Below are 27795 nucleotides of genomic sequence, written 5' to 3'. Positions count from 1 at the left end.
AGAGGAACACTGAGCTGGGGAGCCTGTTCTTTTATAGCAAGCAGTAAGCAAGCCTGCTCTTTGTCCACGAGGGAACATTGCCTCATCTCCGAAGGTTACTTGCTGCAGACACAACTCTGAGAAATGGTCCTGGTAAAGATTAGTCAGGGCTTTGCATTCTTGGTACACCCAGAAAGATATTTAGGAGCACAAGTGACCCATGGAGGAGGAGCTCTCAACACATAAGTGAGAATCTGGGAGTGTATTGGTTTGTAGGACCATATGGTGTACTGGGTTGGAGGGGAGGAAGAGGAGTGGGGAAGGAGTGGGGGGAGAAGTAAAATAATCAAAAGTGTCACTATTAGGGGCCTTTGTATGACTGCTGTAGCAAAAATGCTGAAGACTAGGTGGTTGAAATAGCAAACATTTACTTCTCAGAGTTCGGGAGGCTGGGAAGTCCAGGATCAAGGCACCAGCAGCACTTGCATAGCATCTTAATAAAGAGCATACATTTGTGGGAAAGTGTCAAGAAAAAGGAAAAGGATTTTGACATTTTCTAGTGGGTGGTAAATGGAGACGGTGAATATATGGAGAAAACTAATGGAAGATAAGGGTTATTTCAGCAAGGTTTTAGCAAGGTATGTAAGTTTCTCTGGTGCCATCTCTGGGCTGATAAAAAGTATAGAGTGGTCTCCAATGATTAGAAGAATGGTACTGCCCTCATGGTAGAGAGGGGGAGAACAGAGGGTTTTTTTTTTTTCTTTTTAAGACTTAAAATAATTTTTAAAAAAGTATTCTTTGTACCCAATGTGGGGCTCAAACTTATAATCCCAAGATTAAGAGGCACATGCTCCTCCAACGGAGCCCCCCCCGCAGACACCCCAAAGAAATTTTCTTGTGTTTGTTTCTTCTCAGTTGCTTTCAGCTCAAAATAATCCTTATGCCAGAGTGGCATATTTTGGGGTGGTATACTCTGAATCCCTTCAACCACTGTGTTCATGGATTATGTACATTTATTTATTTTGTAAAGATTTTTTTATTTTTGAGTAATCTCTACACCAGCGGGGAGCTCAAACTGACAGCCCTGAAATCAAGAGTTGCTTGCTCTACCAACTGAGCCAGCCAGGCACCCCGTATTATGTACATTTAAAAACATACAGGAAAATAGACTGAAGAAAGATAAGATAAAATTTTAAAATATATATTCAGGGGATCCCTGGGTGGCGCAGCGGTTTGGCGCCTGCCTTTGGCCCAGGGCGCGATCCTGGAGACCCGGGATCGAATCCCACGTCGGGCTCCCAGTGCATGGAGCCTGCTTCTCCCTCTGCCTGTGTCTCTGCCTCTCTCTCTCTCAATCTCTCTCTCTGTGACTATCATAAAAAAAAAAAAAATAAAATAAAATATATATTCAATATTAGTTGTGATATTTTCTTCCCATCTTGCACTGGATTGCTTTATGTACCTTTGGTACATATAACTCAATTCAGAGGCTACTGCAGTTTAGCACAGATACCTTTGGAAATGTATCCATGATATCATAATTTATTTTATATGATCTGCTTACCAGCAATTGGGCTTTCTTATCAAAAAATGCTGCAGTGAATATTCTTGGATACAAATCCTTGTTTAATTGTTTGACTATGTTTGTAAAGTGAATTTTTTGAAGTAGTAATGTTGAATCAAATGGTATATGCATTTTACATTTTGGTAGATGTTTTCAAATTGCCCTGCAAATAAGTACACTGATTCACACTCCAAATGATAGTCTATAAAAGTCTGCTTTAGCACACTATCTATAAAACTAGGTACCAATCTTTAAAATTTTGTCCAATTTGGGCACCTGAGTGGCTCAGTCAGTTAAGTATCTAGCCCTTGATCTCAGCTCAGATCTTGATCTCAGGGTGGTGAGTTCAAGCCCCACATTGGGCTCCATCCTGGGTGTGGAGCCTACTTAAAAAACAAAAAATAAAATTTTTGTCTGGTATAATAGGGTGAGGAATAATATAATGTAGTATATTAAAATAGCATTTAAAAATTGTAATTAAGTTCTAACATTTTAAATTGGATTTAAGCCACTGAATTGTGTGTTTATATCTTATGCTATCCCCCCCACACACACTTTTGGCGACACACCTCTAGAAGCTCTGTGTAAACTAAGAAAATTAGCCCTTTGCCATGTATGCTATAAATACTTTCCCAAATTGTTTTTTGTTTGTTGAATTTGTTTGTGACCATGCAGAAATGTTAAATTTTTAAAAATGTGATTAAATTAGTAACTTTTCTCTAGGATCTAGGATGGGAAGGTAAGACCTTAGGGTCAATGGTGGTGGGGAGTTGGGGTTTGGAAAGACCAGCAAAAGTGGGGCAAGTTAGTATAACCCTTGGGATAGTGAGGTCACATGTGGAATGTAAGGGCTCTGGAACCAGCCTTTGTGGGTTCAAATCCCAGAACTAATATTTATAGAATGACTTGGGTTGGGGGGGGGCAGGTGATGAACTTTCTTGTGCCTTAGTTTCTTCATGTAGAAATTATTAGTATTTTATCTGAGGCTTAAATGAGCTGAGGCATTGGTACAGTGCCTGGCACACAGAGAGTGCTTCATAGAGAAGAAATAAAGAGAATTTGGGGTGGGGTGTAGGAGAAATGGAAAGGAATAGACATGTTGAGAGACTTGTAGAATGTTGGTGAGGAGGATCAAGAGGAATGAATGGTCCTCTTTTCTGTGGTTAAAATCATAACCATATTAACGAAAACAGCAGTGGAACACAGTGCTGCTGTGACATGGAGGTGCAACAGGAGGACCCCAGAACCAGACAAATTGTTCCAAATTCCAGCTCTACCCTTCACTAGCTTTGTAACATTAAGCAAATCACTGAAGTGTGGAATAATTATTTTATCTATCTTCTAGACAAAGAAATGAAAAGTGAGCTAATATAAGTAAAGCATCTAGAATACTATTTGGCACAGAGTGTGTACTTAAAAATATTGGCCGTTATTATTATTATTAATATTTTTTCTGCATTCACCAGGTGCTTTTTTTAAACTGTCACCTCATTTGAGTTTTCTGAGATCCTTGTTCCTTTCAATAGGCATCCACCAATTGCTGAGATGTTTCTGATCTCATCAGGACCTAAATATTGGGGCGGACTTAAGTGTACCCTTCCATATTCTGGATCTCTCTTATTCCTTGCTAAGCTAATAATATTCTGTGTTATTAATAGGCATTGATAACTTCATGTTATCCCTCTCAGATGACATTTGCATTTTAACAAGAATTTTCAAGGCCTTGACTCAAAGGAGTGAGTAATGTGGTTATTTTAGGTATCCTGGCAGAGAGAAACGGTCCTTGGGCTGGGAGAGCTTTCCTAAACTAAATTTATATCAAGCCAACAGCTGCCTACTCTGCTCACTCAGAATATGGTGTGGGGGTTGTATTGGTGATTGAGGAGTGATTTAAATCAATTAGCCAAAATTTTTGCCAGGGACTGTATTAGGTAATGTGGGGAAGAATATAAAGATAAATAATCCTTGCTTCAAGGAATTTATAATCTCGTTGAAGAGATCAAGATGTAGAAAAATGAAAAAGGCAGTTATTCTCATTTCCAAGGTCATAACACATATGAGAATGTTGCCTACTGGTCATTATACTGGTGTGAGGTCTTCAGGGCCACGTCAGACCAGGAGGAAGATTATTTGTAAAGCTGCTCATACGATTGTTTTATCAGAGCCAAAGCAAGAACAAGTGCTTAGAAATGGAGTTGGCTCTGCAGTCAGAATCACTGAAGGGGAAGATACTGCACTAAGTTATGCATCAGATGGAACATCAGGATGAACCATCGACAGAGACTGAGCCGGAGGCCAGGACTGGGGTGTAGGGCAGCCCTGGTGGCTTAGTGGTTTAGCACCATCTTCAGCCCAGGGCGTGATCCTGGAGACCGGGAATTGAGTCCCACGTCAGGCTCCCTGCATGGAGCCTGCTTCTCCCTCTGCCTGTGTCTCTGCCTTTCTCGGTGTGTCTGTCATGGATAAACAAATAAAATGTTAAAAAAAAAAGATCTTGTGCAGAAGTAGTGGTTTGGTGGAGGTTTCTCTGTTAAGACACTTAATCTGAGAAGGGTGAGAGGTAGCCAACCATGTGAAGATGGGAAGATGATCCAGACATAAGGAACAGCAAGTGCAAAGGCCCTGGATGGTGAAGAGCCTCAAGATGGGTTGGAAAATGATCCATGGATGTAAGATGTTCCTTCCATTCTTATAGACAAGTGACATAATTTCAAGTATGATTAAGATTACTTATTAGAAACTTGCTGCATATTAACCAAGGCCCGGTCTAGGGAGAGGTAAGTGGGACACTCAGCTCAGGTAAAAAATTTAAGGGGGAGCATCAAAAAACTCAGTGAATCAAAAGAAATCACATTTTAAAAATAAAAACTAATGTAAAAATAAATGATGAACAAAATATGAAAATTTTAAAGAAAGACAGAATCAGTATTACTGAGTCTTCCTTTTGCCGTATGCTCCAATATGACTTGAACAGCCCTGGTATTAAGGATTGCTATTATCTGTGAACAGAGATAGTTTTACTCCTTCCTTTCTAATTTGGATCCCTTTTCTTTTTCTTTCCTAATTGCTCTGGCCAGAGTTTTCAATACTATGTTGAATAGAAGTGGTGAAAGTAGGCATCCTTCCCTTGTTCCTGATCTTAGAGGAATAGGTTTTGGTATTTCACTATTGAGTATGATGTTTGCTGTGGGTTTTCATATATAATTTTTATTACATTGAGGTAGTTGTTATCTTTTCCTAGTTTGTTTAATTTTATCATGAAAGCATGTTGAATTTTGTCAAATGCTTTTTTGTACCTGTTGAGATGATTCTGTGGTTTTTATTTCATTCTATTAGTATGATGTATTACATTGGCTGTTTTTTTTAAAGATTTTATTTATTTATTCATAAGAGACACACAGAGAGAGAGAGGCAGAGACACAGGCAGAGAGAGAAGCAGGCTCCACGCAGGGAGCCCGATATGGGACTTGATCCTGGGACTCCAGGACCACACCCTGGGCTGAAGGCAGGTGTTAAACCGCTGAGCCACCCAGGGATCCCTGGCATTGACCGGTTTTTATGTATTGAACTATCCTTGCATTCCAGCAATAAATCTCACTTGCATAATCATTTTAATATGCAGCTGAATTCAGTTTGCTAGTATTTTGTGGAAGATTTTTGCATAGATGTTCATAAGGGATATTTGTTCATAGTTTTCTTTTCTTACAGTGTCTTTGTCTGACTTTGGTACCAGGGTAATGCTAGCCTCATAGAATGAGTTAGAAATTATTCTTTCCTCATCAACTTTTTGGTAATGGTTTGAGAATAATTGGTATTAGTTCTTTTATTTTTTAAGATTTTATTTAGTAATTCATGAGAGATGCACAGAGAGAGAAACAAAGACACAGGCAGAGGGAGAAGCAGGCTCCATGCAAGGAGCCCGATGTGGAACTAGATCCCTGAACTGGGATCACGCCCTGAGCCAAAGGCAGATCCTCAACTGCTGAGCCACCCAGGTGTCCTGGGATTAATTCTTTAATGTTTGGTAGAATTCATCAGTGAAATCATCTAGTCTTGGGCTTTTCTGGCTCAGGGCTTTTCTTTGTCAGGAGATCTTTTATTATTGATTCAGTCTCCTTACTAGATATAGATCTATCCAGATTTTCTATTTCTTCATGATTTAGTCTTGGTAGATTTGGTGTTTCCATTTCATTTAGGTTATCCAATTTGTTGGCTTACAATTGTTCGTAATACTGTTTTAAAATCCTGTTTATGGGACACCTGGGTGGCTCAGTGGTTGAGTGTCTGCCTTCAGCCCAGGGTGTGATCCTGGAGTCCTGGGATCGAGTCCCACGTTGGGCTCCCTGCATGGAGCCTGCTTCTCCCTCTGCCTGTGTCTCTGCCCTTCTCTGTGTGTCTCTCATGAATAAATAAATAAAATCTTAAAAAAAATAAAATCCTGTTTATTTCTATAAATTGATAGTAATGTCTTCACTTTGATTTACAAATTTGGTAATTTGGGTCTATTGTTTTCCTTCTTAGTGTCTCTAAAAGTTTGTGAATTTTGTTGACCTTTTTGAAGAGCCATCTTTGATTTAATTGATTTTGCCTATTATGTGCTTCCTATGCTGCTATCTTCCCAGAGTCCTCTATCCTTTTAAGGTTTACTAAAATTTATAATTCATTAAAGGAGATTATTGGAATGTCTGTAAAGTTTGGGAGGACTGATCTTTATGTTAATTTGAGTTGATAGTGGCTGTCTATTGTTATATTTATATTCATTTAATACATATCAAATATATGAAAAATCATTATTTTTTCCCTTTGTTAGATTTTGTATCTTGTATTATCATCTTGACTATTCTCAAATTCTTCTTCCACTGGAAATGATGAATGGTTGGAGTAAATGGGTTGTCATAAACAATGTGAAGTGATTGAGATGTGTCAGTATAGCATAATGACTGGATTGGTTTGGACAGGCTTTATGGTGGTTTAGTGTATAAAGATGGCATAGAGACTTACGCTGCTGTTCAACTCATTTACCACTTGGTAGAAGGTGACGGGTCAGGGATCTGGCCAATAGGGCTGAGAGGTGGAGTGGAAACTCCCAGCCCAATTCTGTGGTGAATCTGAAGTCAGAGATGTTAATCAAGCTGAAAATAGTTGTATAGGAGTTCTGAGATTCAGGGGGTCATTAGGCAAGCTCTGGGAAGAACCAGAGCTGGAAAGAGCTGGAGGGTTGCTAGGACAGCCAGTATTTGAAACAAGAATCATTATTTCTGTAATTTTACATCCTCTGGGTAGCAGTCAGAAGCTTTGATTAGGATAGGCGCTGTGACTATATTAAGAATAGATTCAGGGGTGCCTCAGTGGTTCAGTCAGTTGAATGTCCAACTCTTGGTTTTGGCTCAGGTCATGATCTCAGGTTTGTGAGATCAAGCCCTACATCAGGCTCTGTGTTCAGAGGAGAGTCTGTTGAGATTCTCCTTCTCTCTCTGCCCTTCCTTTCTCTCTCTCTCTCTCAAATAAATCCATTTTAAAAAAGAGTAAAATCAGACAGTATCACTCAATCTCCTTCAAAACCATCTGAGCTATCATCTTCCCTCAGTATGTCTCTATGCCTTTGATCAATTGCACTTTGGAAGCCAAATTATTGCAATCAAGTTAGAAAAGGCAGGTAGAAAGGGCAGGTATATCTCTTTTTGTTTTCATTACCAACCTTACCACCTGATGGTTTGCTGCTGACTTTCTATTTTGTGGACTTCTGAACTACTTCCACTGGGTAATAAGAAATTCTAAGATATTCTCATAGAGGAAGACCTTGGATATTAGTTGTTCAACTTCCATGAGAAACAACCGTCAGGAAAGACCATCCGTAACTCTGGTTAGCCTAGAAAGCCTGGGAGTTTGTTAGTTTTCTCCTGGAAACACAGCTGCAGTCCCTGTTCCCTTGATTCTGAACATTGTGCTGAGAGTGAGGCCACCTGTCCCTATATCTGTATTTTTTTCTCAAAGAGCTGAGTGATTGCCTAGAACAGCTGTGGGTATTTGTGTTTTATTTTTATAAGCCCTAAGCAACTGAGTGAAAAGCAAAGCCAATTATGTCATTGAGCCTTTTAATATGTATGAACAGGATAGCAGAAAACTGAGTTAGCCATGGCAAATATAAGGTTTATATAGAAGAAGAAACACTGAATTTTAGTGGGGAATCAGTGAACAAAGAGACAAAATGTTTGCTTTTTTGGGGGAAAGACTATTTATATTTTGTTTATGTTCATTTAGATAAATTATTTTTACATAAAGTTTCTTTAAATCCTGCAAACACTGAATTTATCAATGCAAGACTGCAGAGGAAGGGGTGGAGGACATGCTACATACCAGGCTAGCAAAGAGAGTTAGGTTTTTTATGTCCAGTAACCCCTACAGATTTGTTTGTTCTTTGGGCTGTTTAAAATAACTTTCTCTTTTTTTCTTTGAAGTCTATGGAGTTTAAATGTTACTGTAAAGTTCAACATCCACGCTGAAAACTTACTTGTGGCATCATAGCATTAAGTCAAGAATTTAGATAGCTGGAGCCAAATTTCTGGCATTCATATCAAATGCCAGAGAGCCTTTGGCCACTGGTTATCATCAGTCTTCAGGTCAGTGTAAGTGAGAAGGCAGTTTTATTTAGTATTGTGTAGCATCTTACTTGGAATTAAAAGTATCTTGGATCCTTGGATACACCATTACATTTTTAGTGGTAGTGGTGATGGTGAGTAGTGACATTTTGGGAAGTTAAATAAATAGAATTTCTAATCTTAATATGAGAACTCATAGATTCTTTCTACCCAACAAAATTGTCACAAAATTTGGGGCATTTTGCTCCCTTTTTCTTTTCCTTCTTATTTTAAGGTGAACCCAGTTTCTCTCCCCAATTTGTTATGCTTTTCTCCTTTATTATGAAAATGCTGCTTAATTATTATCTTTAAAGCTTTGGAAAATACAGAAAAACTAAGAATAAGAAAAATCCTGTTCTGAAGGGCAAGGGTTGTTAGTATCTGTCTTAATCTTGGCCCAGGTGTGTGTATGCGTGTGTGTTTTCATACTTGAGACCATATTGTATGTACAATTTATATTCTTAAAAAAGTTAACACTTTCATAAGTTTTCTCCAATTAAATAAATGTCCCTCCAATTATTAAATGTCCTGTAAAAAGTTCTACCCTTCCTCTTCTTCCTTTCCTTTCTCTTCTTTTAAAAATTTATTTATTTGTTTTTAAACATTTAAAAAAAGATTTTATTTATTTTTTTGAGAGAGAGACCAGATGAGAGAACACAAGCAGGGTGAGGGGCAGAGGGAGAGAGAGAGAGAGAATGGGATAAGTACATTCTCCACTGAGCAGGGAGCCCGACATGGGACTTGATTCCACGGCCCTGGGATCATGACCTTAGCCAAAGGCAGACACTTAACTGACTGAGCCACCCAGGCACCCCTCTTCCATTCTCTTCTTTAAAAAGTATTTGTTGGTTCACTTTTTTCTTTATTCTTTTTTCCTTTGCGAAAATGCTAAGGAAGTGTTTGCTTTTGGACAAGACAACATAATAGGGACTGACTTTTCCCTACAGGCTGGGGGAGATGGCTATGTCAGTCTGAGGAGGCAGCAGCTAGTTTATGGGCACAGTACCAAAGAAGATAAGCCTCATGGAAATAAAGCTCTAAACATCTGAAGAGCATCCCCTTTGAGTTTCATCTGAGGACTTAATAATATATACCTGTGAGGAAATGATTCAAGTTTTGGGAAAGAACTGCCTAGAAGGATTAGAAAGAAAATCACCTGGGTTCTGGTAGGGCTTGCAGGAGTTTCCATTCCCTATCAGCCACAGTGGATAGATCTCATGGCTTATGGAGTCAAATAGTGCACTTAGAAGGATATGCTGTGTGGCAGTGGAACAAAATTTGCCCTAAGTTAAAAGGTGTTTTGGTTTTACATAAAAAAGAGTAAAAGCAAGCCTCAATAGGATCAACCTGTTTTCAAGTTTATTCCAAGAACAAAGCTCAAGATTATTTGTGGAAATATGGAAAAAAAAAATCTAGCCCCTAACAAGGTCAAATTAACAAATGCAAGGCCCAATAAAAGTTACTAGATATTTGAAGAAGCACGAAAATATGAACTGGAATGGGAAAAAAACAATCAATAGATTCAGATCACACAAATTGTAGAATCAGTAGACAAGAACATAAGAACGGATACGGTAATTATATTTCATATGTTTAAAAAGGTAGATTAAAATATGAGTACATTAAGGAGAGACTTGAGAGATATTTTTAAAAACTCAGAGCAAAATTTTAAACATTAAGAGTACAATATCTGAAATAAATATACTGGATGGAATTAACAGTATATGAGTCACCAAAGAAGAAAAGATTTGTGAACTTAAAGAGCAATAAAGGTGCCTGGGTGGCTCAGTCAGTTAAGTGCCTGCCTTCAGCTCGGGTCATGGTCCCAGGGTCATGAGATTGAGCCCCATGTCAGGTTCCCAACTTGGCAGGGAGCCTGCTTCTCCCTCTCCCCTCCACTTGTTGTCTCTCACTGTATCTTTCTCTTTTTCTCATAAATAAATAAATAAATAAATAAATAAATAAATAAATAAATAATTTTTTAAAAAGAAAAAGCAGCAATAAAAACTATTTTTTAAAGATTTTATTTATTTATTTATGATAGTCACAGAGAGAGAGAGAGAGAGAGAGAGAGAGAGAGAGAGGCAGAGGGAGAAGCAGGCTCCATGCACCGGGAGCCCAACGTGGGACTCGATCCTGGGTCTCCAGGATCACATCCTGGGCCAAAGGCAGGCGCCAAACCACTGCACCACCCAGGGATCCCTAAAAATTACTTTAAAGATTGATATAGTCACAATGTAAAACAGTATGAACTTTCCTGAAAGTTAAAATTGGATTTGCCACATGATTTAGCAATTCTACTTCTAGATATATATCTGAAGGAAATGAAATTATCTTACATATCTGCACCCCCATGTTCATTGCAGCATTATTCACAATAACCATGATATAGAATCAACTTATGTATCCATTGACATATAAATGGAGGAAGAAGATGTGGCATAGGGGCACCTGGGTGTCTCAGTTGGTTGAGCATCTGACTCTTGGCTTTAGCTCAGGTCATGATATCAAGCCCCAAGTGGGGCTCTGCTCTCAGCAAGGAGTCTGTTTGTCCCATTCTCTCTCACTCTGCCCCTCCCCCTGCATGCATGCATGCACGCATCCTCTCTCAAATAAATAGATAAATAAAATCTTAAAAAAAGAACATGTGGCATATATACACAGTGGAATATTATTTAACCATAAGAAGGAATCCTGCTAGTCACAACAACATGGATGGACCTTGAGGACATTCTGCTATGTGAAATAAGTCAGACAGAAATACAAATACTGCATGATTTTGCTTATACATGGAACCCAAAAATGTTGAATTCATAGAAACAGAGAGTAAGATGGTGGTTGCCAGGGGTTGGGAGTTGGGAGAAATAGGGAGATGTTGGTCAAGGTATACAAACTTCCAGTTATAAGATGAATAAGTTCTGGGGATCCAATATTCAGCCTGGTGATGATGGGTAACAATGCTGTAATATATACTTGAAGGTTGCTGAGAGAGTTGACCTTAAATGTTTTCACCACGCATACAAAAATTGGAATTATGTGAAGTGATGGAAGTATTAACTAACGTTATCGTAGTAATCATTGCAAGATGATAGAGGCTTTTGGGGGAGGGCAGGGCAGGATCTCAGGCAGGTCTGAAAATATCTTGAGAGGGCAAATGTCTTGCGAGGGCATTTTGCACATTTGTATTTATATAAAATCATCACCTTGTACACCTTAAGCTTTAAAAATATTATATGCCAATTATATCTTAATAAAATTAGATAAATACACGGGAAGACTAAAGGAGTCCCACAGAGTAGAAAACCAATTACTAAATGTAGAAGAATAAATGGTATTAGAAAATCTTCATCTGGCAAAAATCAGTGTAACAATAAAGTTAATGGTTTCAAAGCTAGTGGGTGAAAGTGAGGTGAAGACTTTGATTTTACATAGTGAAATGATCTTTCTACCAAATATTATTGATTATGAAAAGGGGAAAGACATAGCTTTACAATTTTAGAGACCTGATAAATACCGTCTTAACCAAGTGAAGTTAACACCCCTAGCAGCAGAACATTTGTAGAGAGGGGATGGACCACCTACCCAAAATTGGTTCAGATGTCGAGACTGTTGATCAAACACACACACACACATACACACACACACACTCACACATACACACACCCTCCAAGATGATAGAGGCTTTTTGGGAAGAATAGGGCAGGACCCCAAGCAGGTCTGAAAATGTCTTGAGAGAGCAAGGAGGGTGACTGATTTTGGCTTTTATTTTGTTTAATGGATGGGGTTCCTAGACATGGACCAGGGATTGTGTGGTTTAAATTTCTCACCTGCACCAAAAGAGGGAGCATCTGAGCTTTCATATCAGCATGCTCAGCTGCGGGGCAGAAGAGAGAGGGATAGGACTTGAAAGCTGTGAGCAGTCAAACACGTAAAATGGAATCACATTTTTAAAGAAGACTTTATTTATTTATTTTATTGGTGGGAGGGAGATGCAAAGGGGGACGGGGCAGAGGGAGAGGGAGAGAATCTCAAGGAGCATGGTGCCCTACATGGGGCTCAGTCTCATGACCCTGAGATCAAGACCTGAGGCAAAATCAAGGGCTGGATGCTTAACCGACTAAGACACCCAGATGCCCTTGAGTCACATTTTTTTATTCCAACGGCCAGTAGATGCCATGTTCCACACAGGAAGTATAATGAGAAGAATACCACATCTGTGATAATCTAGCAAGAATACACTGCCTGGGTCTAAACATAAGAAACATCAGACAAATCTGTAGAAAAGAGTTCATATAGAAGGCTTTAGAAAAGACCTTTTCTTAGAAAGTCCTGCTTGTAAGATTGGCCCTTGGTTGGCCTCTGGGAACTTGGATTTCAGGAGTGTTCCCCCCACGCTAACTGACAAGAGTAGCTCATTGTGCCTGAACTGTTTGTACAAAGAATGTGGTTTATGCTGAATACCTGCTCTCCTTCTAGGAGTCTGGGAATTTGTTAGGCAGAGGTGCCTAATGTGACCAGCATCCAGTAAAAACTTTTGCACTGAGTTCCTAATAAGCTTCACATGTGTTATCACAAGTCATTGCTGGGGGAGTTAAATGTGTCCTATATATCTCCACTGGGAGAGGATTCTTGGAAGCTTGCACATGGCTTTCTCTGGACCTTGCCCATTTTGTGTTTTCTCTTCACTGATTTTGCTTTGTACCCTTCGGCTGTAATAAATCATAGGTGCAAGGAAGACGATATGCTGTGTCCTGTGATTTCTCCTAGCAAATCATCAAAACAGAGGTGATCTTGGGGGACTCTGACACACTCACACTTGCAAGAGATGCTATAAAATGATTGTCCTATAATCTTAAAAAGTGTCAGAGTAGAAAAAAAAGAGTGATAGAAGTCAAGAAAGGCTTACCAATTGGGAACAATATGAGATCCTGGACTGGATCCTTCACTGGAAAAGGGTATTTCTGGGATAATTGGCCAAACCTGAATGGGGTCCCTGGGTAATGGGTATATAAGAGTTCTTTGTGTCAACCTTGAAACGTTTTGTTAAGTTTAGAACTGTTTTGAAATAATTTTTTTTTCAAAATTCTGAAAGCATATTTTTATTGGCTGCATAATATACTACTTAATGACACATCCATAGTTTCCTTAGCCTGTTGGGTCCCAACCCTGAATGCAGGTGAGAATCACTTACAGGGCCTTAAAAAATATGCAGGCCCAGATACATAAGAAATATACACCCCCAGAGATTTTGAATCAGTTGTTCTGATATGAGGCCTATGCATTGTAAAAATAAAGTTTCCCAAGTGATTCTCATGTGCAGCCAGAACTGACAACTACTAGACTAAGAAAACTAGGGTAGTAACCAGTCCCTTAAAATTGACCATGTAGTGGTTTCTATCCATTACTATTTCAGTATGAATCTTTAATTTTAAAAGATTTTATTTATGTATTTGTCAGAGACAGCACAAGCAGGGAGAGCAGCAGAGGGAGAAGGAGAAGTAGGCTCCACTGTTGAGCAGGGAGCCGGGCTCATGACCTGAGCCAAAGGCAGACAGACGCTCAACCGACTGAGCCACCCAGGTGCCCCCAGTGTGAATCTTTCTACATAAAGCTTTCTCCTAGCCATTTTTTTTAAGATTTCATTTATTTATTCATGAGAGACACACAGAGAGAGGAAGAGACATAGGCAGAGGGAGAAGAGGCTCCCTGTGGGGACCTGATGCAGGACTCAATCCTAGGACCCCGAGATGACGCTCTGAGCCAAAGGCAGATGCTTAGCTGAACCACCCAGGTGTCCCTCTCCCAGTTTTGTAGTGTGTTTTTCACATCAATCCCAGAAGCCAAAGGGTATGAATATTTTTAAGGTTCCTTTTGATATTTTTCCAAATTGTTTTCAAAAAGTAAACATCCCACTATTTTACCATATGTACATGCATCATTTCTAGCACGTTATTTATTTTTAAAATTATTTGTAAAGATTTTGTGTGGGACAGCAAGACCTCAGCAGGTAAAAGAAAACAATAAGAACAGGGACATGCATAAATAGGAGCAGCTTTATGCGTGTGGCAAAAGCCAACTATTCCTGCCATCCGTCTGTGCTGAAAACAGTACAATGATAGTGGGTAGACAGCCAGGCCTGCTGAGGTCGGTTCTCCTGCCCCCACAGCCCCGCGTTGAGGCTCCTCTGGGATCCACCCAGGTAGTCACCTATGCAGTTCCCTGCTGCCCTCCTCATGACTGGTCTCTTGCGTTGTTTTTCCTTCTTTCTCTCCACATACTTTACATTCTATGATCATAAAACCAAGAGCCAACCTGGACTCTGGGCTTCACCCCAGCACCTGCAACTCTTGGCGATGCCTGACGGTGTAGCCCCTTTGGGCCTCTCTTTGTTTCACGATATTGGATTCTGAGTAATTATTTCATCTCTCATCAGAGCGCACCATGCGGCAACTTTATTTATTTGAGAGAGAACACGTGCAAGAGAACAAGTGTGGAGGGGTTGGGGGCAGAGGGAGAGGGAGAAACAGACTTCCCACAGAGTAGAGAGCCCTATGCCATGCGGGGTTCCACGTGGGGCTCCACCCCAGAGACACTGAGATCATGACCTGAGTCAAAGGCCGACACTTAACTGAAGGAGCATCTTAAACATCTTTGTTAATATGAGAGGCAAAAATGTTATCTTGTTTTAAATTTTATTTATTTGATTTCTTTAGAAGGTCAGGTATTCACGATTTTCTTGCCCTCTAGTGTTTCCTCCTTTAGAAATAATCTTCATAGAGTTTTATCTATTGGGGTAGTAGACTTTCTCTGATGGTTTTATGTAAGTGCTTTATCATAGTCATTGCAGTCTTCCCTAGTTTGCCAGCTTGCCTTTTAATTTTGGGCATTCTACTCTTTGAGAAAGAACATTTTCTTGGGAATGAGAAAATATGCTGTCGCAGCAAGAAGAATTGCCAAATTCAAGGCTTGTTCTATATCTGGAAGGAGTTCCTAAGACAGAGGAGGAAGGAAACACTGCAAGCTTTGGCTAAGGGGCTCTGTGATTTGTGTTCTTGAGGTATTTTGGGGTGAGGAGCATGTATCAAGCCCTGTACGGTATATTTTGTTTTTAATCATAGGTGGGGACTACATTAGAGTAAAATGACATACACTAGATTTATTTTTCTCCTTGGCCGTAGAATATTCGGTAAGTCAGATACTAAATTAATTGTAGCACAGCCCTGAAAATAACAACTTGCTCAAAAAATGAGTTCACGTAAGAAGAGCTGAGTGGGTTGGCAAAAAAGAAATAGGAGTAAGCATATCGTACTGTTTATTACTGAGAAGAATATTCTGGGCTAACCCCAGCCATAATCACTGCAGTATTCAATGTTTCAGGACAAGAACTCATCACAAAGTGATGTTATTTCGGAAAATGCTATAAAAACACATCAAAAGGAGATAAATGGATTGCACACAGACCTGGGAAATCTGGGATCGCGTGCAAAAACAGATTCACCCCATCCAGGTTAGTGGACAGCTTCAGCCACGTGGGGGAGCTCCCATCTCACCTCCTTTACTCCTTACCCCACCCCCAAAGAGGTTGACCACAGACTTTGCGTTGGCCGGGCCCAAGAACACAGCTTAGGACGCCCAGCTAGGGCCTAGAAGTTTCTCTGCGCTGAAGGAAAAGTTACATGCAGCTCCTGCTGGTAGAATTTCTTCTCGGCTCCTCGTTTTGTAGGGTCTCGTCTCTTTGAATGGCTTTTTAGGAAAACCGGTTTCCCCACACAGCTGTGGTGACAAAGAGGGCTCTACTTAGGTGGGGGTGCCTGCTGCCCCTGGAAGGTCTTGGGGGCAGTGGATGGTTTCTAGAAACTAGGAAAAATCTTTTCTTTCCTTCTTTGCTTTAATTGTGGTTGACTAGAATTGTCTTTCTCCGTCGGAGCCAGACAGTGAGAATGACTGTGGGCCAAGCAACGTCCTCTGGTAATGGGACAGAACTGATGGCAGCAGGTTAGGAATTCATTTCAAGGGCGAAGAAATGCTCTTCTCACAACAGAGCTTCTCTGTAGAGAGCCTTGGACTGATGGTGTCGGCATCTGTGGACAGGAGGGTGTATGCACAATCTAAACATTTTGTTTTCCTTTTTATGTTCCTATTCTCAGCTTGGTCTGGATAAATCTTGGTAATGGCATGGAGATTGGAGCACTAGAAGTGTCTGATAAACCAGAGCTAAGAAATTCATCATTGAACAGATGAAGAGGGAAGAGGGTTTCTCTCTCTGTTACCTCCTCCCTCAGCCCCTCCTTCCCATCCTCTCTCCCTCCCTCCTTCTTTCTCTCCTTCCCTCCTTCCTGCCTTCCCTCTTTCCTTCCTTCCCTCTCTCCTTTTTGTTCGTTCAACCTTCTTTTTCTTTTGGTGATGGTTCCATCTAAGATATACCAATAATTCCTTTTCCTACTTAAAATTAATTTTTAACTATATAAGTAATCCCTGAATGCTATATTCTCCTTCTAAAAACCCAGAAACCTACAGCAGAAGCTGCGGAGAAGGCCTCTTATGGCACTGATCCACTACCAGCCCCCACATCCACTCCTCCCCCCTACCCCCCCATGGTTGCAGACTACCAAAGGAAGGGCTGGCACCAGATTGCCTAGGCTCAAATTGAACTCTACCAGTTAACCGACTGTGCCACTGTAGGCAAGTTACTTAGCCTGTCTGTGCCTAAGTTTCCTTATGTGGAAAATGAAAATATTATTAATACCTACTCCATAGGGCAGTTTTAAGGATTAAATATAATAATATATGTAAAACACTTAAATGGCATATCACACTTAGTAAATGTTTGCTGCTGTTATGACGCTTCCAACTTCTCCCCAATTTCCAGTGATAACCACTGTTATGAACTTTCCGAAAATCCTTTTAGTATCATTTGTGTTTGTGTGACAAAACGATATCATAGTATGTGTGATATTTTGCAACTTGCCTTTATCAATTAGCAATGATGTTTTGCGATTTATCCATGTTGACACAAATAGATCTAGTGTATTCTTTTTTTAAAAAAGATTTATTTATTTATTTATGATAGACAGAGGGGGGGTGGGAGAGACACAGGAGGAGGGAGAAGCAGGCTCCATGCCGGGAGCCCGATGTGGGACTCGATCCCAGGTCTCCAGGATCGCACCCTGGGCCAAAGGCAGGTGCTAAACCGCCGAGCCACTCAGGGATCCCTAGTGTATTCTTTTTCTAAAAAAAATTTTTATTTTTATTTTTTTGAAGTTTTTATTTCCATTCCAGTTAACATATGATACTATCTTAGCTCTAGTATATTCCTTTTGACTGCTACACAATGTGCTATTACGTATATATGATTTTTTTAGCTATTTTCTCATTGATGGACAGTTCAAATGTTTCTAATTTTTGTCTATGACAAATAGTGCTGCATGGAACCTTCACATAAGTGTCTGTGCCGTACTGTGCATATGTGCCAGAGTTTTTTCCAGCTAGAAATCTATATGTGGAACTGCTGGGGTGTAGGGTGGAATTAATTTACACTTCCTCTAGCAGTATTTGAGAGTACTCACTTCCTCAAAACCTTGTAAAAGCTCATTAATAAAATGAAACATTTCTACCAATCTAATGGAGAGAAATAATATTTAAATGTTATTTAAATGTTCCATTTTATTAATGACATATTATTATTTAAATTTGTATTTCTATGATTTCCAGTGAGACTGAGACTCTTCTCATATTGGCCATTTGTATTTTTTCTTCTGTAAATCTTCTGTTTGTAATCTTATTTGCATTTCTGTCATATTGTTAGTCTTTTTCTTATTACTCCATATAAAAATCTTTTTAAAACTTTTTATTTTTATTTTTTTTTATTTTTAAAAGGTGGATTTCTTTTTTTTTTAATTTTTTAAATTTAATTTTTTTTTTTATTTATGATAGTCACACAGAGAGAGAGAGAGAGAGAGAGAGAGAGGCAGAGACACAGGCAGAGGGAGAAGCAGGCTCCATGCACCGGGAGCCCGACGTGGGATTCGATCCCGGGTCTCCAGGATCGCGCCCTGGGCCAAAGGCAGGCGCCAAACCGCTGCGCCACCCAGGGATCCCAAAACTTTTTATTTTTTAAAAGATTTTATTTATTCATTTTTGAGAGAGAGAGAGCGCACAAGCACGAGTGAGGGGAAGGGCAGAGGGAGAAAACCTCTGAGCGGACTCCCTGCTGTTCATGGAGCCCTACACAGTTTCAATCTCACAATTCATGAGGTCATGACCTGAGCTGAAACTAAGGGGTGGGTGCTCAACCGACTGAACCACCCTGTAAAATAATCTTTTGTTAAGTATGTTGAAATACTTTTTCCTAATGAGTTTTGTTTATTTTTTAGCTTTGTTCATAGTCTTGGATCATTCAAACCTAATTTTGGGTGTAATCAAGTTGACCAGTCTTTTTTCATGTTTTTGTTTGTTAGTTTTTTTTATCATTTTACTTTATTTATTTATTTATTTATTTATTTATTTATTTATTTATTTATTTTTAAAGATTTTATTTATTTATTCATGAGAGACTCACACAGAGAGAGGCAGAGACAGAGGCACAGGATCATGCCCGGGGCTGAAGGTGGCGCTAAACCACTGAGCCGCCTGGGCTGCCCTCATTTTACTTTTAGCGTCTTATTTAAGAAAGCCTCTGCCATAAATTTGTAAGGATATCTGTGTATCTATGTATTTGTATCTGTATATATGTATATACATATATATATATATTTTTTTTTTCTTCACCCCAGTGGACTCTTTCTCTACGGGATTATGTCATCTCCTGTGGCAGAGCATTTTGGTTCTAGAAACATGTTTGCTCAGAGGAAACACTGCCGACAAAGAAGGAGAAGGACTCAAACTCCAATGTTGGATCGGTAAAGGATTGCTTGAGCTTTGGAAGCAGCAGGTCTGGAATGCGGAAAGGAACAGCGCTAGCTTTAAAAATACATTTTTTTGTCTTGAGATCAAGTGAAAAGAGAACATAACAGGAAGGATGCCATCGGTGGGACAAACAGTGTGAGCCCACATGTTGTAGAGGAGGAATGAGACCAATCTGGGAACAGTGCAAGTTTGGAAAGAAACATCTGACTCTACCTGAAGAAATATGGGTTGAGGGAAATGGAAACAGAACATAAGAGTCAAAAATTAGGTTGTATTGCCACAGAAAAAGTGGTAGAGAAAGCAGTATTTCTGCTGGCCTGAAAGAAAGCTAGAAAACACATCAGAGGAGACACGTTGCTATTTTCTGCACCTCTAAAAGCTTGAGAAACGTCACCCATGGTAACTCCAGCTCAGTTACACACTGATGGAGGATTCTCTTGTTGGTACAAATATGGAGGCAGAAGGGAATCTAACCCAGGCTATAGGGATGTTAAGACTCAAAACCCCCTAGTCTAAACTAGTCATGTCTTTGGCATAGATGACATCATGGCTTCAATCAACCAACTGACCGACCAACCAACCAAACACATGGCATCTGGTGGGGGGAAAAGAAATAGAGATGAGCAAGAAATTGAGACAATGGGGAATATAAGCCCAGGAACACTAGTGCTTAGAGATGTCTCTTGTAAATGCACAAGCACCAGGATAAGAGAGCAGAAGCTGCACTCTTAGATTGGGTTCAAACTTAGTTCAGTATTTGAGTACTAGGTATATGGAAACAAGTGTGAAAACAAATTAAGGAATTTTTAAAATGCAGAATGAACACCAGTGATAAAGAAAGGAGAGAGCTCTGGGAATTGGGGAGACTCTCAATGCAAATATCTAAATCATGCAAGAAGAGGGACAGTTTACAAGAGTGGTGGATTTTTCAATAAAATTTGGAGTTAGTATCACTATTAATCTCTTGATTGCTTTTTTTAAAAAAGATTATTTATTTATAATAGACATAGAGAGAGAGAGGCAGAGACACAGGAGGAGGGAGAAGCAGGCTCCATGCAGGGAGCCTGACGTGGGACTCAATTCCGGGACTCCAGGATAGCACCCTGGACCAAAGGCAGGTGCTAAACCGCTGAGCCACTCAGGGATCCCCTGATTGCTTTTTTTCTGAGTTTAAGGTCAGGGGGGTTGATGCGGATGAACTCTGAAAACCTGCATGGATTATCCTGGCAATGCTTCATTCTCTTTTTTCTCTATACTGTTTTCCAGAGTGGCTGCACCAGTTCACATTCCCACCAACAGTGCAAGAGTGTTCCCCTTTCTCCACATCCTCGCCAACATTTGTGATTTCCTGTCTTGTGAATTTTAGCTATTCTCACCGCTGTAAAGCAGTATCTCATTGTGGTTTTGATTTTTATTTCCCTGATGACAAGTGCTGTGGAGCATTTCTTTCTTTCTTTCTTTCTTTCTTTCTTTCTTTCTTTCTTTCTTTCTTTCTTTAGCATTTTTTTTTCATGTGCTTGTTAGCCATGTGTAGATCTTCTTCGGAGAAATATCTGTTCATGTCTTCTGCCCATTTCTTGACTGGATTGTTTGTTTTTTTGGGTCTTGAGTTTGATAAGTTCTTTATAGATCTTGGATACTAGCCTTTATCTGATATATGTTTCATTTGCAAATATCTTCTCCCATTGTGTCCGTTGCCTTTTAGTTTTGTTGACTGTTTCCTTTGTTTTTTATCTTGATGAAGTCCCAATAGTTTATTATTGCTTTTGTTCCCTTGCCTTTATAGATGTGTCTTGCAAAAAGTTGCTGTGGCCAAGGTAAAAAAGTATACTGCCTGTGTTCTCCTCTAGGATTTTGATGGATTCCTGTCTCACATTTAGATCTTTCATCCATTTAAAGTTTATCTTTGTGTGTGGTGTAAGAGAATGGCCCAGTTTCATTCTTCTGCATGTGGCTGTTCAATTTTCCCAACACCATTTGTTGAAGAGACTGTCTTTTTTCCATTGGATATTCTTTCCTGCTTTGTCAAAGATTAGTTGACCATAGAGTTGAGGGTCCATTTCTGAGTTCTCTCTTCTGTTCCATTGATCTATATATCTGTTTTTGTGCCAGCACCATACTGTCTTGGTGATCATTATTCATTCCTCAGCTGACACGCCAATTGCCTTTGGTCAGACAATTTCTGTATGTATGTAAGCAGGGCTATCCTTAAGCAAAACTATGATGTTCTTTAATTTCTGACTCCTCATGCACTGATTTATCTATACCTATCTTTATTTTCTTTCCAGACTCCCCCATCAAGTGGTGCTCTAAGTGTATCCTTACAAATTTCCACCTCTGCTCCAAACTTAAACGACATAGCAATGGGGAAAAAACCAGAAACTAAAACTGACACCCCAAAAATCAAAACAAACAATAACTAAACATTTTCATGGGCCAGAAATGGAAACACTCACAGTAAGCTGGGATTGCAGCATCAGCCTGCTGGGCTACAGGTCTAGAAATAGGCAGAGTTAGGAGTGCCTCTCCTGCAGGGGAATGAAAACCAAAGTGATCCACATGTGGTGGGGCATCAGGGCAAGTATCACTGTGTAAAAGCAAAGGCTAGGTGGGCCTTCCCTGACCAGGAAAGGAAGTTGAGACAGCTCTGATCACTGCTTGAAGCTGTGGCTTTATAAAGCTGAATCCCTGCAGGGGACAGGAGGAAGTAGAGCAAGCCCAGCAGCAGGACTTGTTTGGCTTAGTAACTAGATCTAAAATAGCCCCATCATTCTGTGTTTGGAGCTGTTCCTCTAGTGTAAGATCTGGGTGGTAGATCTCCCTGGGGCTGAGTGAAAGCAACTGCAAAGCTTATACATAGACAGCAATGATCACAGAACGAGAAAACAAGGCTAAACAACAGCAATAACAACAATAAAGACCAACCCCACCTAACATTAGCCTACCAACCCCAAATGTAAATTCACTTTTAGAAAAGCTACTGCTGAAAAAGAGAGTCAACAAAATAATAAATCAGATGGATTCATTCCTAATGAAATGCAAAATAATAGAAACATACCAAATGATTTAAAAAATTATGCTCCAAATCTTCAAAGGGATAAAGAACAAGAAATTACAAAATGGATGTAGGCAGATCTGAGTAAAGAACTGATGGACTACAGACAAAAAAAAAAACAATAGGAAGAGTGAGGGGTGCCTGGCTGGTTCAATCGGTAAAGCATGCAATTCCTGATCTTGGAGTTGTGAGTTCAAGCCCCATGTTGGGTATAGAACTTACTTAAAAAAAAATTGTGAGAGTGAAAATAAATTAATGAAGTAAAAACACTTAGTAAACACCATATTGGACACAGTAAAAGAGCACTTTAGTGGCTGGAACTGAGTAATATTCCAAGTAATATTACATTTTCCCTTTTCCTCTGACCATCTTGTCCATGAAAGTACTTGTTAGACTGATCTCTGTTTCTTAGCTTTCTCACTCTGTGTTTTTTTCTACATAACTTGTTTTCTTCTATGACTTCAATTTTCTCCTATAGCTGAAAGACATGAAAATAGTCACAAGAATAATTGTACAATTATGTGTAACTGCAAACACGGCAGATGACACACGGACCACTATAACTTTCATTATTGAATAGTTTGCTAGAATAGTAAAGCTGTTATTTAGCCAATATAAATGTTCCACTTGCCACAAATTGGCTTCTAAAGTCTCCCCAGCCTTTCTGCAACAGGCATTATGATGAATAAATGGCAGAGGTTCCATGTGTTCATATGACATATGAGTCATATAGAATTATTCTGATAAGCTTACCTACTCTTTACCAGTATGTTCCCTTCATAAAATTGATTTTGATTTTGAAAACTGTCTGTAAGACTTAGGTCTTAACTGACAGGAAGGTTTTATATACATTTACTTTGAGGACACTTGATTTTCAGATTTAAGTTAAGGAAGCAGACTCAACTTCAAAGGGTTAAATTTACTGAACAATCCAGGAAGCAACTTCAAGTGCCAGTAGGACAGGTCTTAGCTATTTATGGGACCATGAATATGCTTGGAGTTAAAAAGGAATTTGGTTAGGGGATAGAGTTTTATATCAGATGGAATGAATAGCAGTTCTTGGAACTACTAGACTGTAACCAATAGTCTGAGGACTAGAACTGGGAATGTTTGGGAGATGCTTCTTGTTGCCTTCCCAATCTCTCTAAAATTCCTCCTTATTTTCTAGCAGAACCCTGATTTTGTTCAGGGTGGCAATGTGCTCAGCCTTAAGCAAGAAGGATTCCCAGGTGAGACCCACGGTCTAAGAAGCCAGTTGTGACAATTTTATTCTCTACTTTCCCAGCTTCCCCTACCCCTCCTTAAAGTGGCCATGTGACCCAGTTCTAGCAAAAAAAGAAGTAGACAGAAGTCTACTAGGAAGAAGAGAGATATAATTAGTGCTGCTCTTACCTCTTTCCTCCTGCCTTAAAATTGGTGTTTGAGAATGGGGCAACTAGCTTATGACCATGAAGGAAAGACCAAGAGAATTGTAGAAAGACTAGCCCTGACATCATGAAGCTGGATAAATGCCAGCACTAGCTTTACCATTTTGTTAAGTCAGAAAAATAAGTTTTTACCAATGTACTTTAAACCATATATAGTTCTAACTAATATATGTGGAAATAAAATAGGTAGTTCTTTGAATCTGTATTTTGGAAGACTAAAATGACTAGATTGATTCTAGGCTGGAATACAAAAAGTACGTATTAACTTACCTGCTCTAGATAAGAACACATGCTCATAGAAAAGAGAATAGGAAACATTTCCCTCATAACTATGAGTGGATGTGTCAATAAGTATAAACAATGAACCCTGATGGGAAGTAGATTGATGTAAGTGATTTTTTAAAATGTTCAAACCACTATATTCTACAGAAAAGGATTTTTCAGGGTGGGAGGTGTATATCACCATTAGAGGGTTAGACTGAGAGGGTCTTGGTGCCATCTACCTAGCCATGTACTACTCTTGTCTACTGGCTTACTTATTATTTTTATTTTGAAATAATTCAAGCTTACAGAAATGTTGCAAGATTAGTACAAAGAACTCCAATATACCCTTTTCATGGGCTCATTAATTGCTTTATCATTCTTTTTATATTGAAAGATAGAGGGATCCCTGGGTGGCGCAGCAGTTTGGCGCCTGCCTTTGGCCCAGGGCGCCATCCTGGAGACCCGGGATCGAATCCCACATCAGGCTCCCGGTGCATGGAGCCTGCTTCTCCCTCTGCCTATGTCTCTGCCTCTCTCTCTCTCTCTCTCTCTCTGTGGCTATCATAAATAAATAAAAATTAAAAAAAAAAGAAAGATAGATACACATGTAAATTTTTCTCTAAACTATTTGAGAATAAATTGTGGACCTGATGTTCCTTTACCCCTAAATTGTTCAGTTTGTATTTCAAAAGAATATGGAGAATATAGTTCTCTTATATAACCATAGTACAGTTATCAAAATCAAGAAATAACACTGATAAAATATTATTATCTAACCTACAGACTTTATTCTCATTTTGGCAATTGTTCCAATAATGTGATAGATGGACAGACAAATAGATATATAGATCTTTCTTTTGGTCCACAATCAATTCAAGATTGCATATTGTATTTAGTTGTCATGAACTTGCTAATTTTATAATTAAACATGTCATGTGCCCATTTTCTTGACTATACGTAGCAACTATAAAATAAGAAATGCCATGTTGAATCATACACACTGTCTGTGTAGTTCATTATGTTGGGACTTAATGGAGATGATTTTAAGAGTATGGATATTATCTTTAATAATAAGGATATTAATGGATATTATCTTTAATAATATCCTTAATACGTTTTAGACATATGTAGTTGAGTCAAATAATTCCCCAGGTTTCTTATGAAAGAATAGCAGCCCCTACCCCAACTTTATCTTCTCCGTTTCTTCTTTCTCAGAAGCAAATATGTTAAACTATTTCATGTGATTCTTTTGATATTTACCTTCATATATACAAATAACATGCTTATATTACTACTTTTTAAAGGGAGGTTATACATAATCTAGTGTTTTCCTGCTATGGAAGACACTATAGCAGATGAGAACACATCCTTATATCTGACTTTCCAATATATTCATATTGTAATTTTGGTTAGGTGAATATTTAGAATTTATTATTATTTATATTATTATTTTATATTATTATATTGTTATAAAATATTATTGATAGCTGGTGTCATATGATGACTTTTCCTTTCCTACCCAAATTTTCTTTCTTTGGAGTTTTTACTCTTTTATCTGTGCTTATATATATATATATATATATATATATATATATATATATGTATTTTATTATATATAAATAGTATATAATAAATATATAATTAGAGAGATATATGTATATATATCTCACTAATTCAAGGCCAAGTTTCTCCAGTTGTCTAAGTATCTTTTTAGTGTATTCAGATGTTTAGGTCTTTTATCAATTCACCTTCTTGACAAAAATCTCTCCTGGAGCTCACTGACCCTCTTGGATCTGGACTGGTTGCTCCTCTCCATCTGGGAACCATTGTCATTCAGGCATCTTTCTTTATCCTCATTCTGAGCATTCTCATACCTTTTCTTCTTTGTCACACCCCCCACTTCCTATATTCTGTGTCTTTCTCTTTCTTTTTCATCTAACAGTTTTCTTATACTGTCAATTTTTGAGCCTTTTGGCAGTTCAAGTGTTTAGATTGAATCATGCCTTTGCTGTTTCCACTGCAGCCTTTTGACTCAGGTTTCCTGGTTCTCATTTTCAAAGACAAGAGCTATGACACATGCTGCATCATGGATGCACTTTAAGGACATCTTTCTGAGTGAAATTAGCTGGTCACAAAGGACGAATACCATATGATTCTATTTATATGAGATACCCAGAGTAATCAACTTCATAGATAATTTACAGAAAATAAAATTGTGGTTTTGCCAAGGACTAAAAGTAGGGGAATGGGAAGTCTTTGTTTAATAGGCCCAGAGTTTCAGTTCTACAAGAAGAGTTCTCGATTGCAGTGACGCAGTGGAGCAATGTGAATGTTCTTTTTGCCTCTGAATTGTACACTTAAAAACAGTTAAGGTGGAGTAAGATAACAGAATAGGAAGTCCTTTATCCTCTTTCCCACCATGGACACACCAGTTCAAAAACAAAACATGGATCAGTTTCCTTTGTGAGAGGTCCAGAAACCAGTTGAGAAGATCCTACCACCAAGGTGAGAGCAAAACCAGCTGCATGAAAGCTGGCAGGAGAACTTGAAGTTCTGTTTTGCTTTTATCCTCTCTGGTACAGTGCCACAGAATAGGGAGGAAACACCCAGATCCCAGCTTCTTTCTGAGGAGGGAAAGAAAGGATCAAATTCATGTCCAGTGTTTGACTTTATTGACCATGTTCTAGTTTATTCTTTGCCTAAATCTGAATGGTGATAGGAAAAGATCCCAGGTTGGGAGTTGTTAAAAACAAAGGCAGTGGTTTGGACTAACACATAAGCACTTGCCATAGCCTTTCTTCTTGTCTCAGTGCTGCATTAATGGGTCAGAAATCCCCAATGCCAGCTTCTCCCTGGGGAGGGAAAGGGTTGGATTGCACATCCAAGGTTTCAGTTTTTCTGGAGGCTTAACTAGAAGACTTATGTCTGTCTCATCTGTTTCAGAACATTGATAGGCCTGGCATATGCTTGACTCCTGCGACACACTGAGGAATAAAGGCAAAGGCTTGGATTAGCTCACAGTCACCCACTAGAGCTCTTCCCCAGGCACAAAGCAGAGTAAGCAGAAGAAAAATTCCAAATACCAGCTTCTCTCTGGGGAAAGAGTGAACAAATGGCCAATAATAAGTCTTAACCCATTGATAATTACTTTAAATGTAAATGGACTAAATTCCATCACCAAAAGCATATAGTAGCTGAATGGATAAAAAAATGAGGTCTAATGCGGATGGTCCCTGACTTACAATTGTTCAACTTATGATTATTTTTTTTTACTTTATGATGGTGTAAAGCAATACACATTTAGTAGAAACTATACTTTGAATTTTAAATTTTGATCTTTTCCCAGGCTAATGATATATGATATGATATGCTCTCATAATGCTGGGCAGTGGCAGTAAGCTGCAGCTCCTAGTCAGCACAAGATCGCAAGGGTAAATAACTGATATACTTACAATCATTCTGTATCTATAAAAACATCATGCTTTTCATTTTTGGTACAGTATTCAATAAATTACATGGGATATTCAATACTTTGTTATAAAATAGGCTTTGTGTTAGATGATTTTGCCCAACTATAGGCTAATTTAAGTGTTTTGAGCATGTTTAAGGTAAGAAAGGCTAAGCTATCATGTTCAGTAGGTTAGGTGTATTAAATGCATTTTTGATTTATGTTAATGGTAATCAAAAAAGAGCAAGAGTGGTCATTTCTATATCAGACAAAATAGACTTTAAGTCAAAACTGTCACAAGAGTGAAGGACATTATGTAATAATAAAAGGGTCAATTCACCAAGAATATGCAACAACTATACACACACCACCTACCCAACATCAGACCACCTAAATTCGAGGGTATAGGCACTCCTATGTTTATTGCAGCATTATTTACAATAGCCGGATTACAGAAGTAACCCAAGTGTCTATTGATAGATGAATGGATAAAGATGTGGGAGATATATATATAT

At 38.9% G+C, this 27795-nt stretch overlaps 1 long non-coding RNA gene across 1 annotated transcript in view; it reads left to right on the top strand.

The window, feature by feature from the left end:
- Nucleotides 1–20046, top strand: part of LOC144306090 (uncharacterized) — a 40776-nt gene extending 20730 nt beyond the window's left edge. The window contains exons 4-5 of the long non-coding RNA XR_013373119.1: nucleotides 15559–15688; nucleotides 18954–20046. This is a non-coding gene — a long non-coding RNA (uncharacterized LOC144306090). The remainder of the gene's footprint in view (nucleotides 1–15558; nucleotides 15689–18953) is intronic.
- The last annotated feature ends 7749 nt before the right edge of the window (nucleotides 20047–27795 follow it).

Source organism: Canis aureus, chromosome 36, assembly GCF_053574225.1.
Source record: "Canis aureus isolate CA01 chromosome 36, VMU_Caureus_v.1.0, whole genome shotgun sequence".
In the NCBI taxonomy this organism is placed as follows: domain Eukaryota; kingdom Metazoa; phylum Chordata; class Mammalia; order Carnivora; family Canidae; genus Canis; species Canis aureus.
The sequence above is the reverse complement of the archived record's forward strand: the minus strand, read 5'-3'. Positions and strand labels throughout refer to the sequence as shown.